Raw genomic sequence first — 18,630 nt, 5'->3', positions numbered from 1 at the left:
CAACTAATGATTATTTGGCAATCATCATGTGCCAGGTGCTGTTCCAAGTGCTAGAGATTCAAATAAAAAGAAAATAGGCCTTCCTATGAAACTTTCCTTCCAGTGGGTAGAGAGGATATAATGGAGGTGAGGATGAGACTGATACAGTCTGGAGCATGTAACCCGGTTTTTATGGAGAAAGGACATATAACCATGTGCCAACGACTTGAGACAGGATAAAATACTTTGCTCAAAGGACTGAAAATTTTTAAAAAGCCACCTGTGGCTGAAGAATGGAGTAGGAAGTGGAGAGTGATACAAAGTATAATTAAAAAGTGAGACATCATCTGGGCACGGTGGTTCACGCCCGTAATCCCAGCACTTTGGAAGGCCGAGGCGGGCAGATCACCTGAGTTCGGGAGTTTAAGACCAGCCAGACTAACAGGGAGAAACCTGTCTCTACTAAAAATACAAAATTATTGCGATGAGCCGAAATTGCACCATTGCACTCCAGCCTGGGCAACAAGAGCAAAACTCCACCTTAAAAAAAAAAAAAAAAGTGAGACATCACACATGTAATCCTAGCACTTTGGGAGGCCAAGTCAGGTAGTTCACTTGAGGCCAAGAGTTTGAGACCAGCCTGGGCAACATGGCGAGACCCTGTCTCTGCTAAAAATACAATAATTAGCAGGACATAATGGTACATGCCTGTAATTCCAAGCTACTCAGGAGGCTGAGGCACAAGAATCGCTTGAACCCGGGAGGCAGAGGTTGCAATGAGCTGAGGTTGTGCCATTGCACTCCAGCCTGGGTGACACAGTGAGACTCTGTCTCTTTTAAAAAAAAAAAAAAAGAAAGAAAAAAGAGAAGAAAAGAAAAAAAAAAAAAAAAGAGAGACAGGTCTATTCCTAAACAGTTTTGTGAGCGTGGTGGCTCAAGCCTATAATCCCAGCACTTTGGGAGGCTGAGGCGTGTGGATCACGAGGTCAAGAGATCCAGACCTTCCCGGTCAACATGGTGAAACCCCGTCTCTACTAAAAATACAAAAAATTAGCTGGGCATGGTGGCACGTGCCTATAATCCCAGCTACTCAGGAGGCTGAGGCAGGAGAATTGCCTGAACCCAGGAGGCAGAGGTTGCGGTGAGCCGAGATCACGCCATTGCACTCCAGCCTGGGTAACAAGAGCGAAACTCCGCCTCAAAAAAAAAAAAAAAAAAAAGAATGTGGTTTTCATTCATTCTACGGACTCCAATGAAGCAGATGCATGTGGTGAGTATATGTTGGGAATTTAGCCAGTTTGCATTTGTAATTCATTCATGATAAAGCACTGAGAATGAATGGATCAATGGAGAGGAAGCAGAGATACTGTTTAAGAAATGAGGACCACTAAAGAATTCACTTTTATACTAAAAACCAAAGATCATTTTCAAGCTTCATTTTTCTCCAAAACTGAAAACAAATCTGTTTTTTAAAAAAAAAAAACAACAACAAATCTTTTTTCTCTGTCTATATCTTACTTTGATGCAATGTTTTTGAAGAAATTTGTCTGTAATTAATCTTTAATTAATATGATCATGAAATTCTCCACCCACACTCCATGATTTTAAATTACACTTAAGACCCCGAATTCGTAACAAGACTTACTAGGCCTCATTAATGTTGCCCAAAACCACTTCTCTAACACCTTCTCTTATACTTGTGCTGTCAAAGTGTTCTCATCCTTTCCCCAAACACTCTGCACATTTCTGTCTGAGGGATTTGCAGTAAACATGATTCTTCCTGGATTATCTTTCACCAGCTGTAACAAGGATATTTCCCTCAGCTCAGAAATCTGCATGGGTGTTACATTAATGTCATAAAATTATTCCATGTATGATATGTTTGTTGTCAATCAAAAATTAGTAAGTAAAATTTTCTGAGAATTTTAAATTTACTTAAATATTAAAAGGCAAGAAAATTAAGTATCTTATGTTACATAATTATATATCATTAAAAATGGAAACTATAATGTTCTTAGTTAAAAGGAAACTTTAAGAAATTATGAGTATTATTGAACTATTTATTCCATATTGTGAAGGACTGATAGCTGGATTAAAAAGCGTATATACTCTCTTGTTTAATTTTTAGACAGTAAATGTAAAGGGAGGATTTCATCTGCAAATTATGGCAGAAGAATCTTTCTTGTTCCCTATGATTGCATCCTACTGATTACATAATACTGCTTACAAAGAAGCTTTTCCCAGTTTCCCATCTGTGAAGTATATTACATAACCTGATATATAGTAAAGGAAAAAACAGTAGCTAAGCCTATTTTTTTCTTGTTATATTTTTGTTGTCATTTTTGTCCTTGCAAACACACATTATTAAATTCAGATTAAGGTGGTAAATTAGATGGGGGATGTGCGTACATATTTACATTCAGACATCTCCCCAATCAGAAGCAGAATAATTAGGAGAGAGAAAAAGAGAGTAAGCAAATGTAGAAAAAGAGAATAGACAAAGGAGTAGGCCAAATAGAGATGTTGCATTTAAATATCTATCAAAGGTAGAGAATCATGGGGGTGCTGTGGAGTCCCTAGCTCTCTAGGTTATCATATTAGTAAGGATATTTCAACTGAAGAAAACATATCACCTACATATATACATATATATATATATACACACACACACAAGTACGTAATGAAAAAGCAATAGTGAGAATGACATTTTTTATTTATTTTTTTAAAAACTCGGTCAGTTCTCCATATCTTCCATGTAATTAGAAAAAGCACATTTATTGTAGATATGTAAATTACATTAATGGTATCAAAATGCATTTATTCTACTTTGTTTAGAAATCAGAGCTCACACTCCACTGAGTCAAAATAGTTTACAGTCACATTCTCTGTTTCAAAAGTCACCCGAAGTACAAGAGGAGAGGTATTCTGGAAAATGTGAATTTATTTGAAACTGATTTTCTAATTATCTTAATGATTATATTTTAATCTGATTGCTTCTGAAAAAAAAACACACCCTCTTTATACTCTCCTGCAAGCCTTTATACACTCCTGCAAGTCTTTATACTCTCCTGCAATCAAGTGCATTTAGAAAATGAAATAAAATCTATTAGCATGGCATGGTGATACACAGGTGTAGTGCCAGTGACTCAGGAAAGCTGAGGCAGGAGGATAGCTTGAGTCCAAGAATTTGAGGCTGCATTGGGCGATGATGATGCCTCTGCACTCCAGACTGCATGGCAGAGTAAAACCTGTCTCTAAATTAAAAATGAAATAAAGTAAAACTAAAATATATTTTTCAAAACTGCAAAAGTTTACCTGTGTTTACATTTAATAATTCTCCACTTTTTGTGGATCTCAGGAAAAGTATTTTTGGCCTATGAACATATTTTTCAACGTTTCAACCTATAGACTTGTACATGCACAATTCAATGCTTTAAAAACTTAAGTCTTATGCCTACTCTCATTTGAGATGTTCTAATGTGCTCATCTGAGACAGACGATTATGATGGCTGGATTATCCATTATAACTTTAGTTTGTCAGATGTATGTGGTTATTGACTAAAGCTGTAACTTCATAATGAAAAATTTCAGCTATGTTTTCAGCCCAGATGGTTGTGTAAATTGATATTTTAACATGATAATAAGTTCAGTACCCTGAATTTTGCAAATTTTTACATTTTTCCCTCAAAGGGTATGCATATACCCAATGGAGGAATTTTTTAAACATGAATAATTTAAAGTTGATTTAAAATATGTGTAATTCATTTAATCTATCCTTCTAAAGCTCACTAGTGACATTCTTGAAGACAACTAGTCTACTTTAGGAATTGTTCTAAGTGATGAGAAAACCACAATGAATAAAAGAGAGCTCATTTCTGAATAAGAGACCATAAAACCATGGGGCTTGAAATCTAATAAAACATAAGAGGATATAAACAAATAAAAGCAGTTAAGTGTTATGTATTGCATATAATATTTATATATGCTATGTTACATAATACATAGTGTATGTATAGTCTTTTATAATATATATACTCATATATACATAGTACATTATACATAATATAGTCTATTATATGATACAGAGTATATATATATATATATATATATATATATATATATAGCATTTAAAAGAGAGAGAGAGACAAAGACACACTGAGATGAGAGAAAATAATTTTTATTTTAAGGAATTGGCTTATGCAGTTGTGGGAACTGACAAATTTGAAATCTGTAGGATGGGTCAGCAATCTGGACATTTAGGTAATAATAGAAGTGATATTTCAGTCTGAATTCTACTGGACAGGCCAGCTGACTGTAATCTTAGGTAGAGTTTCTATGTTGCAATCTTGAGATAGAATTGTTTGTATTTTGGTAAGCCTCTATCTTTGCTCTTAATTTCCTTACCTGATTGTATAAAGCCCATTCATATGATTGAGGGTATGCATGGTATGCTTTCCTCAGTCTACTGATTTAACTGTTAATCACATCCAAAAATATATATTCACAGCAATATCCAGACTTCTTTTTGACCAAACAACTAACCTAATCTAGTACAGCAGAATAAATTGACAGATAAACCACCATATTGATTCCTTGTAAATTTGAGAGACTACACATCTCCTTAAACCATCTATAAATCTCTAAATAAGGAAAATGACAAAATCATATCGCGGCCTAACATGATGCAATTATCCTGCATACAGCCAAACATACTAATCCTTTCTGCAGAAGAAATGCAACATCCTTAACTGATGCTCACTCTTCCTGGTATCCTGTAATGCAAATATTATGATGTAAGTTAATGATACTTAAATATTATGATGTGAAGTTAATATATCTTATGTTACATAACAAGGAGATTCAATAGCTAAAATGCTTCTGTCTTCCCAAAATTCATATGTTGAAATCTGATCTCCAATGTAATTGTACGGCAGGGGAGTTCTTTCGGAGGTGATAGCTTATAAGAGTAGAGCCCTCATGAATCATATTAGTGCCCTTTTAAAAGACCCAGAGACCTGTAATCCCAGCACTTTGGGAGGCCGAGGTGGGTGGGTCACAAGGTCAAGAGATCGAGACCATCCTGGTCAAAATGGTGAAATCCCATCTCTACTAAAGATACAAAAAATTAGCTGGACATGGTGGCACGTGCCTGCAATCCCAGCTATCCAGGAGGCTGAGGCAGGAGAATTGCCTGAACCCAGGAGGCAGAGTTTGTGGTGAGCCGAGATCGCACCATTGCACTCCAGCCTGGGTAAGAAAAGCGAAACTCCGTCTCAAAAAAAAAAAAAAGACCCAGGGAGTTCTCTCACCTCATTATGCCAAGTAAGGACACTATGAATCGGAAAGTGGGTCCTTATTAGACAGTGAATCTACTGGTGCCTCGATCTCGAACTTCTCAGTCTCCAGAACTGTGATAAATAAATTTCTCTTGCTTTTAAGTCAACCAGTTTATGGTTTCTTTGTTTTAGAAGTTCAAATGGACTAGGACAGGTAAAAGAGAGGGTAGAAAATGTATATGTTCTCTCTTTCTCCTTATTTATCTATCTTAGTGTGAATATACAAATATATTCATAACAATATAAGAAAGACATATAACAATTATAGTCCTCATTTTTTCATCTGGTCATGTGGTTGTAACTGATATTTTTAACTACCATCTTCCACTATCCATTTCATATTCCCTTTGCCCTCAGCAAGCACCTTAGCTGGTCATGGTTCTTTGAGTGTTGGGTTAACCCAAATCTCCATTCTTGAAGGGTTTGGACCATGATTCTTTTCTGAAGTGGGTTGTTAAAGTTTTACATTGACTTCAATCACAGAGGATGGTAGTATTAAGGGACTACCTGAAGAATTACCTGCATTCTATACATACTCTTATTACCTCTATTTTGTTCTAGAATTCACATTTCCCCTTGGTGATTAGGATCAATTATCCCAGCCAATGAATTGACTCCCCTTTCGTCTTATGATTCAGAAGAATAAGGAGCTGGGAGTAGGTAGGTGAGAGTCTCACTTCCAATTCAATAGAATTTCTCTGCTGTCTCCTGGTGGAATTTTATATCTCTTTGTATCTAACACCTTAGAAAAGCAGAGAAAAGAATACAAGGACAGGAAATAAAATTATGCTAATTGTTAACAGGATTATTAATGAGTGATACCATTCCCATTTCTGCGCCTTGATTCCAGTATTTGTGAATCCTGACTACGGAAGAAACAGCATCACATAGTGGACCCAGCCCCTGCTGAATAATGTTGACCATGACAAAATATAGATGTCATAATAAATGGTGAAATACTAAAGTTGCTCTGTCAAAGTTAAAAGCAAGAAGCAGATGCCTGTTACCTCCATTATTATCCTAGAGTTTGTGCATTATGGATAGTGCAATCAAAATTAGAAACAAATACTGGTGCAGACTGGGAAAGAGAAAGAAGTATAGCAGAAGTGGAGACCATGGCATTTGGGCCACTTTTTCATTAACTTACTTGTGCCTCCAGGGCCTGCTTCAGCTCTACCTCGTATACATCCCACTTCCATTTGATGAAGGAGTGCTGCTGTGTACACCCAACTTCATGACTTTGTGGGTATGATGATGTTCATTCAATGATGGGCAGCTCCGGTACTCAGTGACCCTAAGTTAAACATTCAATCTATATTAAGGCCTAATAACAAGCCAAAATCTGCTTCTCAAAAGAGGAGTAGTCATCTGCAGAGGATGGCAGGGGTTTGCTCCAAAATCCTAAGGTTCACATTGACATTCACCTGTAGTGACCTGTCAAAGGGTCCAAACAGAATCTCTACTGCTACAGACACTTTAAACACCACTGGATTTGCTGGACCATATAGCCTAAGCAGCAGAGCAGATTGTACATCAATCTGGACCTATTATCCAGGCTCCACTCAAAACTAATACCTTAATTAGGAGCCAGGTAACTTGGTGAATGAACTGTTGTACCACAGCCAAATGAGGAATATGTTGCTGCCCAAATCTAAAGAGACCCTCTAAACAATGTACCTCCTTTTTTTTTCGTAGTAGGGGTCAGATGCAACAGCTTATCCTTCACCTTAGAAAGTATGCATCAACACATTTCACACCATTGGGCCCCTAGAAATTTCACTGAGGCAGAAAGGCCCCTGAATTTTTGTTGAATTTCCCACCCTCTGACATACAAATGTTTTATCAATAAACCTAGAATAATTGCCACTTTTTCTTAGTAGGTCCAGTCAGCATATCATCCCTACAATGAATCCATGTGATGACTTGTGGAAAGGAAAATTATCAAGATTTTGAGGAACTAGATTATGTCCTACGGTGATACAGCTGAGATACCCCTGAGGTAGGACTGTTAAGAGATACTCCTGGCCTTGCCAGCTGTGTACACACTGTTTCTGCTGCTTTTATTAACAGGAAAGGAAAAGCATTTTCAGATAAATAGCTGCATATGATGTACTAGCAGATGTCTTAATTTACTTGAGCCATGTAACCACATCTGGTACAGCAGCTAGAGTTGGAGTCACCATTTGACTAAACTTACGATAATCTACAGGCATTCCCAGGATCTGTTTTCAGCACAGACCAAATAAGTGAGTGGAATGGAGACTTGCTGAGATCACCACTCAGGTACACTTTAAATCTTTCATGGTGTCAGTAATTTCTGCAGTTCTTCCAGGAATGTCGTGTTGACTTTGGTTTGCTATTTTTCTAGGTAGAGGCAGTTTTAGTGGTTTTCACCGTGCTTTTTCACCTCTCTAGGTCAGGTAACTGACATACTTCCAATTACTGCATATATATATATATCCCAAATATGTATTCTATAACTAGGGAAATACCACAGAATGAAATTAGGAACCCACTTGGCCCATTTCCAGATTAGACTGAGGTAAAACTCTATCAATCACCTGGCTTCTGTAAATCCTTATGGTGGACAGCAATGACATTTTGGGGTTCCTGAAAGTATTGGCAATTCAGAGCCATTGTCCAGTAATCCCTAAAAATGTTTGATTATTCTTTTTCCCAATGTGTAGTCATTCTGGTAAATAGCCATAGGCCTTTTGGTGAATCTGACAGAAAGAGTAAAAGTATCAATTTTTGTTAGAGAAGTACTATCCTTCAAAAAGAACTTTTTTTATTCAAAGGGCATCATTTCTATTCAAAAGGCTTTGGGGTCTCTAACCTAGATCAAGTCTGGGAATTTGCAGACGGGCCTGACTCTCTGTGGTGTTTTTCATTTTCCCTCTTTATAAACTGAGAAGTCTGTTGTGATTATGCTGTATGGACATACACATTATCATCACTGGATGCTGGATGTGTGAAGGAGAGATAACTTGACTCCGAAAATGGGGAGGCCATGTGTGGGGGCTCACGGCTGTAATCCCAGCACTTTGGGAGGCCAAAGCAGGCAGATCACTTGAACTCAGGAGTTTCAGATCAGCCTGGGCAACATGGGGAAACACCTTCTCTACAAAAAAATAAATATATATAAACTAGCCAGAAGGGGTGCCATGTGGCTGTGGCCCCAACAACTCAAGAAAATGAGAAAATGTACCTGAGACGTTTCTTCCAAGGTATATCTGAAGAGCGTCATCAATACCTGATGATGAGATCCTGTATTATGAGCTAATGCTCTAATGAATTAAGTATTTTGAAGGGGATTTGAGTAAGTATATGATATATAAAAAGGATATGGACTGTTGTGGCAAGAGGGTGGACTGTGATAGTCTCTTACAATGGATGTCTTCCCTCCGTATACTAACATCCACATCTAAAAATAGAGACTATTTTCTCTTCTTTTAAATATAGGCTGACTCTGACTGCCTCAGAAAATAGAATATGGCAGAAATCAAATACTGGGATTTTCGATATTAAGCTTTTCTTCCTTTTGCAATCTAGGGACCCATAATGTGAGTCCAGGCCACATGGATCAGCCAGATGAAGAATATACTAGATATTTTTGTCAGTTAAATTTCCACCGACTCCATCATGAAACAGTCAGTGTCAGAGTTCCATGTGAGTAAGACTTTTATTATTGTTTTGCCTCCACTATCCATTACAGTAATTATGATCATCTTGTGTTTGGGGAATAATTTCTGCCACTTGATCCTGCTGCCCTAGCATTCTATCATCCGTGTTTCATTTAGGGATCCCAGTTCAATGGTAACACTTACCACTGGAATTTTTGACCTGAAAGGATGGTTTCAACAGAGATTTTCGAGGATGGTGAGGTTTCCTTCAGCCATTTATTTCTTATTGTTTGGTAAAGAGTTTGTATAATGTGTTAAAAGTATGTGTGGATATGTTCCTTTATAGTATACCAATGACTTTCTAGCATTTCAACTTCACTTAGTGTAGGCCACCTTTTAGTCCATGTTTCAGTCTGCCTTCTAAGCAACCTTCTAGAGCCCTTCCTAATAATTTGAGCTAAAACACTAAATGCATAACTTCTGCTTAATGAGACCATATCAGTACATTAGGTCCGATCCAATGTTATCTCCCCTTTACCTTGATTCCTCACTCTTAAGGTCCATGCCGACACATATGCTCTAGATTTCTATACAATTAAATGAGGAAAATCATGTCATTCTTGTGTATATTGCATCACTTTGTGGGGTCGTACTGTTTACCCTTAGGATTTGCTGGTACTTGAGTCTAATTTTAGACACAGAAGAAAAGGGGGATGCAGGGGTGGGTAGTAAGAAAAATAAAAAATAGCTTCCAAGGCTACATTGGGAGAGACCATTACAAATTCATCAAGCAAAGTAGGGTTAATTTTCTCAGACAAAAATAAGGCCATTTGTACCTGCAATAAAATCTCAACAGAATTTAAGGTTTTAATATCCCCATTTCAATGGCATCTTTCCTTATACCCCCCCAAAATTCATAGGTTGAAATTCTACCCCCCTCCACACAGGGAGAAGGAGCTATCTTTGAGCCAGAAAATGAACTCTTACCAGACAGTAAATCTGGCAGTGTCTTAATCTTGGACTTCCCAGTTTGAGAACTGTGAGATACAGATTTCTCTTGCTTATAAGCCACTCAGTTTATGGTATTTTGTTATAACAACTAAAATTGACTACGACGTGTTCCCATTCCAATTTTTAGTATCCTTCTCATGGGCCTCAATACTTTGTACCTTACACCCTGGAGCCTGCTGGTACTTGAGTTGAATGACAGATCTAGAAATAAAGAGGGATCAGGAAGGTAGGTCCTGAGGAGAATCAGCAAGACCTGCAACTCAGGGAGACCATTATAGGTTTTTTTAGGTCAAAGGGGACTAACCTTTTCCCTTTTTGGAAACCCTTTTCCTCTTTGAAAAGGGAATGTCACCTATTCAAAGAGGGAAAATGAAAGACACAATTCATTCAATGGTAAATAGGAATTTTGGAATTCAGGCAGGGTGGACGCTGCTGCTACTGGCCAAAAGCCTCAACAGAATTTGAAGGTCTAAAGTCTTCCAGGTTTAGAATTCTTAGAGGTTATTTTCACTGGAATCTACCTGTGTGTCTCTATTCTGATTTTCAGTATCCCATTCTTCCTCAATCAATGCCTAACTTTGAAAAGGTGACTTTGCAAGTTTGAAGTTTTAATTTGCATTGTAATTAAGTCACTTGCAAAATGTGACCTTGGGTTTAGTTTTCAGAAATCTTGACCTTGTAGTTACAGGAAATAGGAATTATTTTCAGAGCAACCATAGAAGTTTTCATGTCTTTCATGCAGTTCTTGAATTGGGAACTTAAGATCCTAAGCTTATAAATTCATTTTCCTAAGTTCTTTAGCACAGTTAGAAACACCCAAGTAATTCCATTATGTGTTGATTTTAATTAAAATGTTCTAAGGTAGAAAGTATTTCGCTTCCCAAACTGTTGCCATCTATAGCTGCCTTAGTTATCTAAAGGTGATCATTTGAGTAAGTCTTTTGCCATATCATGCTATGGCTTACCAGTTTCTTTTATATCACTAGAAACAGTCATTATTTGCTTTCAAACCAAATCAGATTACAGAGTCAATTCTAGAATTTACAGAACCAAGACACACACACACACACACACACACACACACCCCTGTGTGCACATATATATTTTATAAACATTTTATATTTTATATATTTACGGATTTGTTAAAGGCAATTAGCTCACACATTCGTGAAAGCTGATTTAAGGGTCTGTAAGACTGTTGTCTCTGCTTCTGATGCTGAAGCTTGAAGTTCAGAGGGAAGGCAGTCAGAAAGGGTATATCACAAGCAGGCTGGAACTTACAAGCATGAGGTGGAAATCCATGAGAATGGACTAAAACTTGTATTAATTATTACTGCCTTCTACCTTGGAGATAAAGTCATCTAGAAGAGATTGGGTCCAGTATTACAAAGATGAAAAATATGCACCTGCCCAAGAATCAAAGAAGCTAAAAAGGGAACCATTGGAAGGTAGAGAAATGGCCTGCCCTGCTGCCATTCCCCCCAACATGAAAGGTCGAACTATCATGGAACATGCATGCTACACAGTGAGTGCTATTTCCCTTCTACCTTGCAAAGCTTGCAGGAATCTCACGTGTGGCTCACGCTAACCATAAACAATGAGAAAGGAGCTCTGGGAATGCAGTTTAGCTTGGCCATGTTGACATATTACAAAACCATCACCTTTATTACAGTTTATGATGCTTTTCATAAAATTCTAAATTTTTGTAACATTTTGTTACAGAGTTCTGCAATTGTATACATAAGTCAGGTTGACTGTAGTATTTTACATAAGAATATGCTGGTGTTTGCATGCACATGCACATGTATACATTATTTGCAACAAGTTTTGCTATTAAAATGATGTTAACTTTATAAAGTGAACTAGAATGGTTCTCGTCTTTTTTTCCATGATCTTGGCTACCAGGAGTAAGATATAAAATTGTGGTTTCTTATCTACAGGATAGATTAAACTCAGCTATAAAACCATCTGGATTTGTATTCTTATCAAATAATAGGTTTTTAACAAAAATTTGTTTTTATTTTGTGATTATTGCTCTCTTTCTTTTGTAAATTTGGATGTGCAATATAATGACTACAATGTCATCTTGGCATGTTGCTCTAAAATTGTAGATTACATTAAGTAAAAACTCTAGTGCTAAAAGGCAGCCACCTTTGGAGTGAAGATAAAGAAGAAAGTGAACAGTTATTAAATCTTTGCAATGTGCTAGATATTATTTTAAAAGGTTTGCCTACATTTTCTTTTTTTTATCTGTGTGGTGGAGAGAATCTGTGAGATAGATGTTATTGGCTCCATTTTAAGTTGAAGAATATGAAACCCATAAAGATTAAGGCATTTGCTCCGTGACTCTCAGTCGATGTGTGTGGTGCAAGGATTCAAATCCAGCTAAGCAGAGGCCAGTCACAAAACAGTGTTAATATGGTTGTTTGAGAAATCGCATGAAAACAGTCCTGAGTTAAGTAACCATATGACTTAGAAAGAACCAAGTTGAGAGAGGGTTTGCTTGCTGTTGTTTGTTTTGTTTTTATTTTGGTTTTTCAGATGAAGAATTCAGTTTCTTGTGTGGCCTTGTTGCTTTTTGCCTGTGTGTTCCAACTTTCCCACATAAAATTTATGCATTTTAAAAAATATAACGAAGCTTTGTGGAGTCCTGTTACTTGAGTCAAAATACTATACTAAAAAATAGTGTATTATTTTCAACCTAGCTAGTTATACTGTAAATTAAAGACTTGGCAAACTAACTAAACACCCAGTAAATACGCCATAAATTCAAACTGAGGACTTTTAGGTCGGAAAGCTTGTATTATCCATCTTGGTATTAGTCTCTAAAATTCTGTGCCTTAGCCACACTCAGTGTTCACTAAATCTATTGAATGTTGGAATCTCTTATGTTGAACTACATAAAACTGTCTTGGTATTTAATCACTGTGTATTACTATATCTTTTTTTTTTCCTTTTCCTATTGATTCTTTTTATACCAACCACATTTATCATTTCTACAAGGTTGTTTCCAAAATTTAACTCCAAGGTACATACAGAAATCTTTTTCTTATAAATATATCGTGTATATTATACATTTGTTTTTCTCCAAGTGTGCCACCTTCCATAGACATTGCCCTATTGTCAGCCTTGGTGCCATTGATGCAATTATAATCTTTCATGATTAATGTCTTAGCTATTTTACAGACTTTTGTTATCTGCATACATAGTTCTAAATCTGTCTTTCATCCTGCCTGAGACAAAATAGCTTCTTATCATTTATTTTCTTTCCATTTCTATCTTTTGCTATATTCCAAACAATCTGGTTTGGTCTTTGGAGCATATATTTTATCTCTCTTTAAATGATACTGTACATTGCTTCCTCCTAGCTGACAAAGTCTAGCCTTTCTCTGAAAACATCCTCCTGATTTTTAATAGGGCTCTAACCTGCTGTGTTCTAGCTTGCTACTTTGATTATATTAATCTCTATTTTGTGGACTTGAAAACATGCCTTTATTCCATCTTTTTAAAAAATAGATAGTATTCCAGGAAAACAAATAAACACTAATAGATATACTTTTTGTCCCTGCTTGGCCTTTGTTTTGTTGCTGCTGTTATTATTGGTTTTGTTGTGGAGGAAATGTTAGTTTTCAGTGCTCTATTGCTATCTTTCTTTCCATTACTTTGATTGTTGAAATAGCAGTCAAGTTTTTGGATTCACCCTTTCCATGCCCATAGCATGTTGTTTACCAACTTACCAAAGCAGTGTACATGCATGAATACATATTACTTCACTGTATCCTTGATTTCTGACAAGGACTTTATAACTAAACATCTAAACTTAGATACATATAACTGGCACAATTATAGAGTCCCAGAAAAATCGTAAGAATCCGAAAGGACTTACTTCTAATTTTACTTACTGCTCTTTTTTTTTTTCTTTCTTTCTGGCTCTTGATACCTCTGTAAACACACAGAGAATAAATACAATAAATTGTCAGGGTGAAAAGTTAATATTTTGAGATTAAAAATTCATATGATAGTAAGTTCGATTCTGTCTCCTGCCAACTCAAAATATGCCATTTCAAGTTAAAGGAGGAGGGAGAAGATAGAGTGGTTGGGTGCGTTGCAGATTATTGATGTTAAAAAAATCCAAAATGGAAAAATCTCAAATATACCTCCAGTTACAAGTTCTCATATATAATTAAAGTATATAAAATAATTTCTTCTTAGCATTATGTCAGTTATTTCTGTTTCTATCAGGTTGTATTATGGTTTCCTAATCACCTGCCTGTAATTCCAACGGAAGTGTGGTGTGTAAAATTGATGGTGAGTTTATTATTCTAGTTTTCTTATTACACTCTATTTTCATTATCATCTCTATCTACTTTGGTTTCAGTTTCCTTGACTTTCATTTTAAACACACACCTTATTTCTTGCCCTTGGTACCCTCTTCTTGATTATTTTTATTTATGACTTTGCTATCTTACTCCTATCTAAACTATGAATAAAATAATAGTAATTTTTCTTCTATACATTTTATCTTGCAAAATATATAGAGAGTTTTTTCATAAACTGCAATTGTGGCAAAACGTTTATATGGATACATGATTCTCTAGTTTCAGAAATGGCCTTTGCTATTGTTTTTCTTTAACCATTACCAAAGTCCACTGAAATGTAGCCACTTACTGAATGTTGCTAGTAATTATATTGTGTGGAGAAGAAATTACACATTTTTAAATACATGAGCAATGAGGTTCCAGAGATATCTAAGAAGCCAATTTAATATTTCTGATTTCTCTATTATTGTTTCCAACATTTTTGTTTGTTCTTTCACATTATTTCAGTTTCAATTGTTATTTAGTTACTTACTTGAAAAATACATGATAGTAAGAGATTAAGTGTTTATCTATATTTATTTTCAACATACAAAATGTTTCAGGGCAGGAGTTATGTAATGTAAATGAGATAAAATATAGATACTCTGAATAAATACTCCTGGATCCACTTGACAATCTTTACTCACAAGGCTATTCTTATAACAGACTTTGGAAACTCCAAAAGGTAGGAGGGTGAGAGAAGAGTGAGGGATGAACGACTTCCTATTGGGTACATTGTACACTATTGGGGTGGTGTGTACACAAAAAGCCACTCCACCACCATGCAATACATCCATGTAGCACAACAGCATATGTACCCCCTAAATCTATCGAAATAAAAAAATAAAAATTCTTAATATTAAAAAGGCTATTCTTAATATAAAAAGCAGTTTAATTTTTATATCAAATTTAAAGACTTAAAGAAGACTTTGCACAATTATTTCCATTTTCATGGAAAGACATTAAACTATTAATATATTTTTAAAAGAAGCTACGAATTAAAGCATGGCCATAAGCTTAAATAACCTTAAATATATGCCCGGAAAGTTGATCGTGAGTATAATGTGTTATAATTTTCAAAGTACACAAAACTGATGATTATTTGAAGATGATGGATTCTCATTATATTAAAGGAAAACAAAAGGAAGAGATAGAAAATTCCATTTTTGAACATTGTGTTTCATGCTGTGTTTCCACTAGGAACTATCTTTTGAAACATTGCAAAGGATTTTAAAATATGTTCTGTCTCCACTCTCATCAGTGTCAGTTGTTAAGGCACCGTATCATTATCTCTACCTGCAAAAGGTATATCTCTATGCCTCCATCCCCAGCCACCTCACTGAATGCACACACTGTGAATTAAAAAACACTAAAATTTTCCTTGAAAATGATTGTCTCTAATTGATCAGGTCCTCACTTAAATTAGGAAAAATAGAATATAGCAGTGAATGACAACAATGTGTGTTGTGTTAGCATTTATCAAAAATCTATGCTGTGGTTAGAGAGTAATAAAAATATTTTGATTGAAAGAAGAAAAATTATGATATAAACTCAGGGAGCAATTACTATTACTACCTCATATACAGTCCCATATTTCCTACTGCCAATTTGTTCCCTGGAATTATTTAGAGATCACTCTTCCTAAATTTCAAGGTATACAGTTTGAGAAACACTGATTTCAATCAGTGGTTTCATCAACCCAAGTTGTTATTGTTACATCAGTCAGTTGTGTTTAAACAATGTGCGTACAAAGATAAAACAAAAGTTGACAGTTCAGCTTACACCAAAGGAAAAACATTCAGAGTACAGTTAATACAAATTCAATTATTTACAGATCTTAAATACTGTAAAAAATACATGAAAAATTTATGTGTTCAAACTCAAGAGCCCAAATTTGGTGAAAAATACTTTAAAATTCTGCACTTGGAAATGTCAAAAATTTTCTAAAATTTTTCATATCTTGTGTGTAAGTATGAATTAATTAGATATATATACAAATAATTTATCCTTAGATTGCCAATATATTCAAACATAAAAGTGAGAAATAAATTAATGAATATATTCGTTGTATAGATTGGTGTTAGAAATTAAAATAGAGATGTGGATGTTTTCTAACCTCAAAAGCTATTTTTATTTTCCTGGAAAGGGTTTAGAATGTTAACATGGTATGTTAGTAGTGCTTTAAATTCACTTATATTCTTACTATGTGTTCTTTAAAAGGAAAGTACAATTCAAATTGCATATTTCCACTGTGTATGATATCATTTAGCTGCAAGTAATAAGTGTACTTACTAAGTCTTCATCATACATATATTACATATACATTGCAAATACATTTAATTTTTATTTTATTTGTAATTATAGTTTTCTAGATTACATTACTACATGATAATATGCATTTGTCTGGATAAACATATATAATTATTAAGATTTATAGTTATTCCTGGTAAAGGGGAATATGATATACACTATCATTTTGTAATGTGTAATTCAATTGCTGGCACATTAAGACTTTTAACGTAAGGCTTATAATGTAAATTTCAATTCTGTACTCTGTCAGTAACTAACAAATGCTGAATTATTTCCTTCCTTAGACATACACCATTGGAATCCATTTAAAGTGTTTAATGATGTATTAATAAACCATGATTTTCCAGCAGAGTTTCTCACCTCTCTTTACTGGCGCCAGCTCTTGTGCTGCCAATCAAATTAGAATGCCATGGTTTCTTAGTAAATAAAGGTTAATTGGACATATAAAGGGAAACTGAACATCAGAAATATCCATCCTCACATCCTTCTCTAAAAATTAGATTATTAGATTTCAACTTACTATATATGCAGCTAAAATATCTTTATTTCTCATTTAGAACACAAAGAGCTATCTGTTCATAATTTCAGAAAACTCAGACATAATCAGACTTGTTGCTTTCATCTTTGTTGACTTAAGTTTTCTGACTGATAATATAGCATAAGGAAAAAAATTCATGTAGGATCATTTGGGTTTCATAAACTTTCCTGTAAATGCTTTTTTTCAAAACTATCCTCTTCAACCTCAAAACTGTTATTCTTCATAAATATGCAAAAAATATTTACACATATATATCATTATTTCCTCTAAATAGTTTCTATTTTCATCCTTACTTTCTGATCTGTTAGTTAGCTTCAGATACAGCCTGCTTTTGATGAGTTCTATAGCCTAGTATTGAATTCAGATGTGAACCATGTGTTTGAACATGTGAATTGTCTTACTAGTAAAGTTCTAATAGAACTATATAAAAAAACTTACAAAGTGGATACTGACTTTCACCAGCCACATACTTTTAGAAATTTAAATTTACCTTGTGAGAAAAATGAGAATATGCTTGCTGAAGATTAAATATTCAGAGAACAGTAGAGGATTAAATGTTCAGAAAAACTACTCCAGATACAGTACACTTATTAATGCTGGATGAAATAGAAAGATACATATTTAAAGGATGCCTGATATAGTTAGAAATCTAGAGAATGCTTTAGAAACCAGAAATAACAAGAAAGTAAAATCCATATTAATAAGAAAGTAGAGCCAATAATTGCTAGTTTAGAGGCTGGCTTTCAGTCAGTGAGTTAGGCATGCTAGCATCTGAGCCAAGCCAGAGGACAAACCAGGTGGGAGGTTACTAACCCCACCAACACCCCATTATCCCATGTTCATATTTTGCATCCCCAAAGAAAGAATTCCTAGTATATGATCTGAAAGAATAATAAAACTCCCAGGAGAATAAGAATTTGGAAATTTAAGCTAATCTCATCAGTCTCTAAATTCTAAACACATATCTTCAATGACCCTACATTTGTACAACCTTTCCTCAAAATCCCCAAATTTTAAACTTGAAAATGTCTTTGAAGAAGAGTGCAAGTTGTTATTATCCCTTGCAATAATTAAGCACAATCACTTGGGAGAAGCACACTCAAATCATCTCTGTGGAAATAATTTCAAACCCATGCCTCAAATATTTCCCACAAACATCCAAGGAAGATAGGCCCCAAAGATTTCCGACAAATGTCCAAGGAAGGTAGGCTCATCACTGAAAATTACTAAACTATGAGAAAAACTACCTACTACGAGGAAACGTATAAACATCTAAAAATGTGTAATTAGGCCCAAAGTAAAGTTAGCTATTAAAAGATCAGATGCAAAGTATAAAATAACATTTTTAAAGAAATATAAAATATACTGAAACGATGACAATCAATATCAATAAGACAGATTTGAAAAAACACAAATGACAAATTCTAAAATAATTAAAAAATTATATATTCTAAATATTGTATGTTATAACCTAC

Source organism: Callithrix jacchus, chromosome 7, assembly GCF_049354715.1.
Source record: "Callithrix jacchus isolate 240 chromosome 7, calJac240_pri, whole genome shotgun sequence".
NCBI classification, from domain to species: Eukaryota; Metazoa; Chordata; class Mammalia; order Primates; family Cebidae; genus Callithrix; species Callithrix jacchus.
This window is presented reverse-complemented; position numbering follows the sequence as displayed.